The sequence below is a fragment of the Diadema antillarum genome, unplaced genomic scaffold (genome assembly GCF_040938485.1).
Source record: "Diadema antillarum isolate AM-2024a unplaced genomic scaffold, OU_Dant_1.0 seq00000961_RagTag, whole genome shotgun sequence".
In the NCBI taxonomy this organism is placed as follows: domain Eukaryota; kingdom Metazoa; phylum Echinodermata; class Echinoidea; order Diadematoida; family Diadematidae; genus Diadema; species Diadema antillarum.
Window position 1 is genome coordinate 278622 of NW_027271808.1, and position 7468 is coordinate 286089.

Consider the following 7468-nt stretch of genomic DNA (forward strand, 5'->3'; position numbering starts at 1 on the left):
GATGCAAGCCCATTGCGATTGAAAGTAGACTTCCATGAATTAATGTATCGATTGCAAAACAGAACAGCAATTCACGAGAGGAAAATGTTATCAATATCCCAAGGCGATTGGTTCACACTTGTTAATACACGATCTTCTCGCCATTCTTTACGATAGATGGAAATCGATACATTAGCACAAGAGTGAAATCATCTTTGTAACAGTGATATCTGAGAGAAAGCGAATCGGCATCGTCTTTTGCTACCTTTCTATCGAAAATGAACGAAAGGCAAAACAAAACAAAGACCTAACTGCTTATAAAGTCACCGAACACACAAAATGACAAGTGATGCGGGCAAGGTTGAAGAGAGACAGGGAGAGAGAAGGAGAGACAGGGAATAAGGACGAGTGGGAGAGGTTGACAGTCTCAACCTTCGATTCAAACAGCTACTAAACAAAGATATCGATCATTTGTCAATGACTGCCTTGACACACGATTCACACGCGCTAAGGTGTTTATGTCATCCTGATTTGCAACGATTTTCTCCACTGATACCCCCCTTGCGGCCCCGCGGTTTACCAACGCACAGGATTGGTATGCCGTGCTTGTTCTATTTTCTGAAGCGCGGGTTTCCCTGGTATATATGCACGTAATGTTGACACATGTTTTTTGAGTGTTGACTTGGATTTTGTGGTTTTCGCGCAATTCCTTTAATAGGAGTTTTCTTGGGACTTCTCATGAGAGTAAGTGGAAAGGCACTTTAATTGCATGCTCAAAGCCAGAAAAGAACTTTCCTTGCTCAACATCACAAAGTATGCTGTAATGTTTGGGATTATTAAAGAAGGGTTTACTAGGGGAACCCCACAAACTTCACGTTGTGAAAGTTGTCTGTTATTTATAGATACGAATGAAATCAAAATCTATCATAAAAGTGACAGATTCATGGAAATCGAGAGAATGATAAGAAAGTTCATGGAAAGCGAGGTGCCAGCATGTATGATTTCTTTCGACATTAATGTGTCAGAATCACGTGATATGATCAGGCGACAGGGTGATGGCGTCATCACACCACTTGGCTTCTACTGGTGTCTATACATTAAATGAAAATATATAAATCACACTTTTCAATTACTTGTAGTTTCTATAGTATCAACCGCAGCGAACGTAGTATAGGCTTAATCATTACATCAACAATATTACGCTAAGTATGTCACAACAATTCTCGATTAAATCGATGGAAATGGTATGAGATATCACCATTTCTTGAACTAATTTCAGACAAGGAATAAGTGCAAAAGTTTATCATGAAGCCGAAGGGCTGTGTGGGGGCGGGGGTGAGTAATTTTTGAGGACTTGTGACTGACCTCTTTAACTCTATACGTGTACAGCGCGAGCATCACGGACAACAACTTCGTAATAACTCCGCTCTTATCCCTTATCTCATTTCATTTTCATACACACTTTTGTTCCCTGTTCTGTTCGTTTGATTTTTAGTGAAGTTGGTAACTAGGTCAACTTGGTTATGAAATGGAAGCGCACATACTGTAAGTTCACTGAACTGTAGAACTGGTAAAAGCAACAAAGAGCAAGAGAGCCTATCCTCTGATTTTATCCTGACGTCATGCAGAATTCATTTGTATATATGCATTGGTCAAACACCATTCCTATTACACATAATTTGGTGTATACTCAGGCAGCTGTATTATGTGTGAAAAGACCCCCCTCCCCCTTTCTCTCACTAACTCTCCATTTTTATCTCTCTGGTTCAACATTAACAATATACACATCATCGCATGGGGTTCTTCGTGACCACCCCCCCCCCCCCCCCAAAAAAAAAAAAAAAAAGAAAATCTGCCGCTTTGAAATTTACATCAACTTTTCATTTAAAAAAAAAAAGTGAGATTACCATCAATATCATGCAACTTCACTGCAAAAAGTCCGGTGTTAAATGTGAAACACCGAGCTGGTGTTAAATTTCTGGTGCGGGCATTTATGGTCACAGTGTTAGATTTACACCTCCGGGTGTCATTTCAAAATATAAAATTGTTTTTTGAATAGTTTCTTAGTTACTGCACTTCTTGTTAATTTTGAACTTCAACAAGACGATAAAGGATTTTCCGATAAAGTACTTGATTTTTGAAAAAAAAAAGTGTAAACACATTTACACCACAGTAACACCAGTTGGTGTGGTCTCCTATTGAAGCTGGACAGGTGTTATATCATTGAAATTAACACCACCAATATCAAATCAACACCATGCGGTGTCATTATTGAATTAACTCTAGCGCAGTGTCAAAATATCACCAGCCACAGTGTCAAATTAACACCACGAAGTGCCAGGTGAACACTTTTTGACACCGTCACTATACATTTTCTACACCTGTGGGTGAGGTCCTCTATTGAAGCTTGATCGGTGTTAGATTTAACACCCATGGTGTTAAATCTAACACCGATTTGTTACAGTGTTTGATTAATTTTTGGTTTCATTGCTAAGGATTTCTTTCAGCCTATAAGTCCTTGTTAATAGCCTGTCGCTTTGTTTTAGTATCAAACGAATGAATCGTTATCACTAAAAAGGTTTTGCTCGGACTCATTCTATCCAAGATGTTTAGTCTAGCATCTCTTTTCAGCCGCTAGATTAGTCTCCCTTAGTAGGAGACATGACCATATATCTCCTGTTCTCCGCTCACTCCATTGGCTTCCAGTACATTCCCTTATTACTTTCAAGATCCTACTTCTGACGTACAAAATCACACGTAATCTTGCACCCATATATCTTCAAAACCTAGTCTCTCTCCGCTCCTCCTCTTCTGCCAGACCCCTCCGTTCATCTTCCTCTCTCCAATTACTTCATGGCCCACGTACAAAAACCCGTTATGGTGACCGAGCCTTCTCTTCCATTGCTCCCACACTTTGGAATAAACTTCCTCTTTATATTCAGAATGCCTCATCTGTCGAATCATTTAAAATTCTTCTTAAAACTCACATGTTTAATCAGCTGTAATTTTTTTTTTTTCCTGGAGGCGCACACAGTTATCAATTATTGTACCATTGTATCACATGTATTTTTCTTTTTTCTTTTCTTTCTTCTTCTTTTGTTACTGTTAACGTTAATTTTGTTAATGTTATTGTGTTTTCTAGTCTATTTGTATGAGTAGCAAAGTGCGCTTAGAAACGTCAGTATGAAGCGCCATAAAATGCAATTATTATTATCATTATTATTATTTAAGTGGAGAGTATAGGATTTTATAAGATCATTAACGGAAAAAAATGATTCAGTATATACAAATCGATAAAGTCTTGTGACAATAGATCATCAATTTATCTAATTTGCATATTGTGGCAGATATGTGAAAGTTGAGGAATCTTACATATTTATTTTCTTTTTATTTCAGTGAAATTTTAGCTGTTATGGATTTTCCCTCTTATCGATGGGGGCATGCATCTATACAATAATCACATGTTTGTGTTCCTCTACGTATATCTTAATATGCAATACACGATGAATATGCACGTATTACATGCACCATTATTTTGAAGCGATAGACAGTGTACACAAATGAGAAAGAAAATTAACGGAAGCAAGATTGTTCGCAAGTGTAATAACCATAAAAGCAATATTCTACTCTAAATACATAGACGTTTAATCATACTTCTCGCTAGACCGCTGCCATGACTCACCATGCAGACTAAACACTCTTACGCACCTCTTTACGCGGGGAAAGTCCAGAAGGCATGAACTACCACCACCGGCGGCAAAATCCCACTCACGAAACGTGGGCGTAAGTTTCACGTTGACGTGGATGTGTAGACGTTAACTCAGACCCTGAGATCCGAGCGAGGGTCGGTGGCTGATATCAGCGCGTGCACATGACATTCAACAGTCAAACCAAAACAAGGCAACAAAAGATGAAACAAAACAAACACAACTCAAGTGAAGCAAAAGAAGAAGAACTAGAAATGTCGCTATGGCGACTGGTATGCCTCCGCCATAATGCATGGTTCTCTTAATAGGTCTATAGTACATGTGGAACGTGTGATTACATTTTCACAAAATTGGCAAAATATTAAAATGACAAGTTTGTCACAAATGTGTTGAATGTTCACCTTCCTTGACCTAGGTTTAATTGGAAGAATAGGAGAGCATGTATTTGGAGATTTAAGAACTTTAACTTGACTTTGATCCATTTATAAGTTTATGCACTGAGTATTTTTCAAGGTATGGAGAAAAAGTGTAATTTCTGTATTGAATAGTCAAGTGTTCCCATTTTCATCTGGCCTTTGACCCTAGAATTCATATTAAAATAATCACCGTCAGGCAGAACATGCAAAAATATGCAGTAAGTTTCAAAATAACTTGAACCATTTCCTAGCTATGAAGGAAACAGTTAGTTCAGCACATTCACTTGATCTCTGACCTTTCGACCTTTGAGGCAAAAAAAAAGAAGAAAAAAACTTAACAAGAGAATCTCTATTGGATTATACATGCATACACCGAGTGTAAAAAAATAATCCCGCTGGCATTGCATAAATATGAGGGAAATAGTACAATTTTGAAGTGTTGCCCTTGACCTTTGACCCCTGACCTTTGACCCCATGAACCCTAAATTCTCTAGATAATCACTGCCAGTCAGTACATGTTAGATAATACTATGTTCCATGCAGATACCTTGAACAATTTCCAAGGTACAGAGAAAAAAGTGAAATTTTAATATTTCTACTTGACATTTTGACCCTTGAACTTTGGCCTCATGACCCCAAACTTTCACCAGAGAATTTTAATAGGGTAATACATGTATACACTAAGTTTCAAGAAAATATCTTCAGGCAATGCATAGATATGGAGGAAATAGTGAAATTCTACGCATTTGACCTTGACCTTTTGACCTTTGACCTTGAGCATATGCACCAAAAAGTTGATAGGCACAACTTCACCCCCTAATACACATACATGCCAAGTTTCATTAGGATACCTCAAAAGGTTTTTTAGTTACGCTTGCCACAAAATTCATTACGGACGGACGGAAGGAGGGACGGACGGACAACCCGAAAACATAATGCCTCCGGCACCACTTCGTGGCGGAGGCATAAAAAAGCATACTTTACGTCCACTGAGATAAAAAAGAAAGCAAACCTAAGCAACTACTACAAGTACAAAGGGAACTCTCAGACCCTCGACGGAATTAACAGTTTTCGCATCTGCCATATTGATATCAGCTTTGGCTGTGATTTCTGAATTAATTTCAATATTTTTCGAGAAAGAAAAAAACCAGAATCAGGGAGATGCAGAGGTCCCTGGAGAAACAATGATATTTAATGAAAATTACATCTAAAATTTTGATTGCGACAAAAGATCTCATTGGTTGGGGATTTGTTACACACCGGTATTACATCATTGATTTTATCAGTTTGCTGCAACTGCTCGTAGTACATGTACTAGTATATACATATGACTTTAACAATTTTCCCTGTTGTCTGCGTTCTCAATACTGTATATGAATGCAGGCGTCACACCCCACGAAGGGTCACAACCCGTCCATCCTTCATCTTATGTTTTTGATCTGACACCTGTTGAGTGAAGGCGATGTTTGATAACCATTAAGAAAACTCTCTTGTCGCTTGTTTTTGCTTTGTCACTCCTTAAGTAACATATTTCCGCAGTTTACTTCATAAAAATTTCTCTGTCTGTTTGACTTCCCAGGGAGGCGTTTTCCTGGCAAAATACTCATTCATGTCATTATCCTCTGTGAATACTGAGGGAATTTTATCGATACGACAGTGTGAAAGTATACATGCACTGCTACAGATACTTACGTCGAGTCCAATCCCAATAAACGTTCAAGTTAGCTTTGATGAATATTGAGTAAAATGGAGCAAAGAGAAGGGTAAAGGGTTGAAATTATCCAAATTAGACAGTATGATGAGAAAGTCATGCGGTAAAATAATCAAGTTCCATAATATTTTGTTATCACGGGTCAGTGATATTCATACCACCCGCATCAAGAAAACTAGACGAATTGAGGTCAACATCTCCCCATGGGGAAAATATATGTGGAAGGTTTTTACAAAAAGGCCGTTTTCTGAGAAGTGGAAAGAGCACTTGACCTAGCTCCGGCAGAAAAATGTGGAGAATGTCGGTAGTCTACTTTTCAAAACAAAAGGAGATAACTTATTGTCACATCACATCGCTGCGACAAGACTAATGACAGATCATAATGGACTGGCTATTTTTTCCCAATTTTCCTCAAACTTCATCGAGCGTTTTGCAAGCCTTTCGTATAAACAGCAGTTATACGACACTAGTGCACTTAGAGATTATATTGCGAATGATAATCTCTCATCCTCTCTAATAATCTGGCATCAAATCTTATCTGAAAAGTCTCAGCGCTACTCGTTCATTGCACTACTCTTGACTTTTTTCTTCTCATTTTACTCAAATTATTTTGTCAGTTTTGTCATGAAAGCGTAAAGATCACGAACTATACACTGTCGCTGCATACGAGGATGAACATCTTTGCAATTTCGAGAGTAGAAAATCGACTGTAGTTTGCAGGGGAAGTTTTTCGCAATCCCCTTTCGTAACATCTAGTACAAAAACAGGAATTAAAGGGATGGTACAGTATTGGTGGAGATGAGAATTGGGCTTTTAACTTTTTGCAAGATACCAAGAAAACACTTATGATATAGTACAGAGCATACCATTTTAAGAGAAATTCAAAATTTATTTGATGAAAATCGGGTTTCAAATAACTGAAACATCCAAAAACAATGTAAAACATAGCGATCATAATAAAGTGTGGGTCCCACACTTTATTAGAATCGCTCTTTCTTTGATATCTCAGCCATTTCAAAAACCAATTTTCATCAAATAAACGTTGAATTCCTCATCTTCCATATTTCATAAGAGGTTTCTCATTATCTCACCAAAAATGTTAGAAACCTGAAATTAGGTCTCAACCAAAACTATACGATCCCTTTAAAGACTTAAAGAACATAAATGTCGGTGTTTTCCCCCAACTTTTCCCTTATCACATGATGCGATTTCCATCATTTCTGGGCAGGCTTCGACAATTGACATGATTGATAAAAAACGAAAACCTAAAAACAAAACAAAACAAAACAAAAACAAGCGAAGAAAGGGAATGACTGATTAACTCTTTTTATGCTACACATAAATTATCTTTATGAGAGAAACAATGGCTCCTCTTTTTTTTTCTATTTGACGAGTCTCGTGATTCCTCCTTCTCTTAATTAATTTGGATTTTATCACAACGGGATTTGACAAACAAATAAGTCTATCATGATTATAACACCCCTCCTCAATCAATCACTGTCACTTCTTCTGTTTTCCTTTGGATGTTCCCACATTTATCATTTCGCAAAAGCCCATGCAAGAGAGCTGCAGGACCTTGTGATCCACCTGTCGAGAGGGGAACGCACACAAACACACACACACGCACCCATTTTCCCCCAAATAATACTATTCAC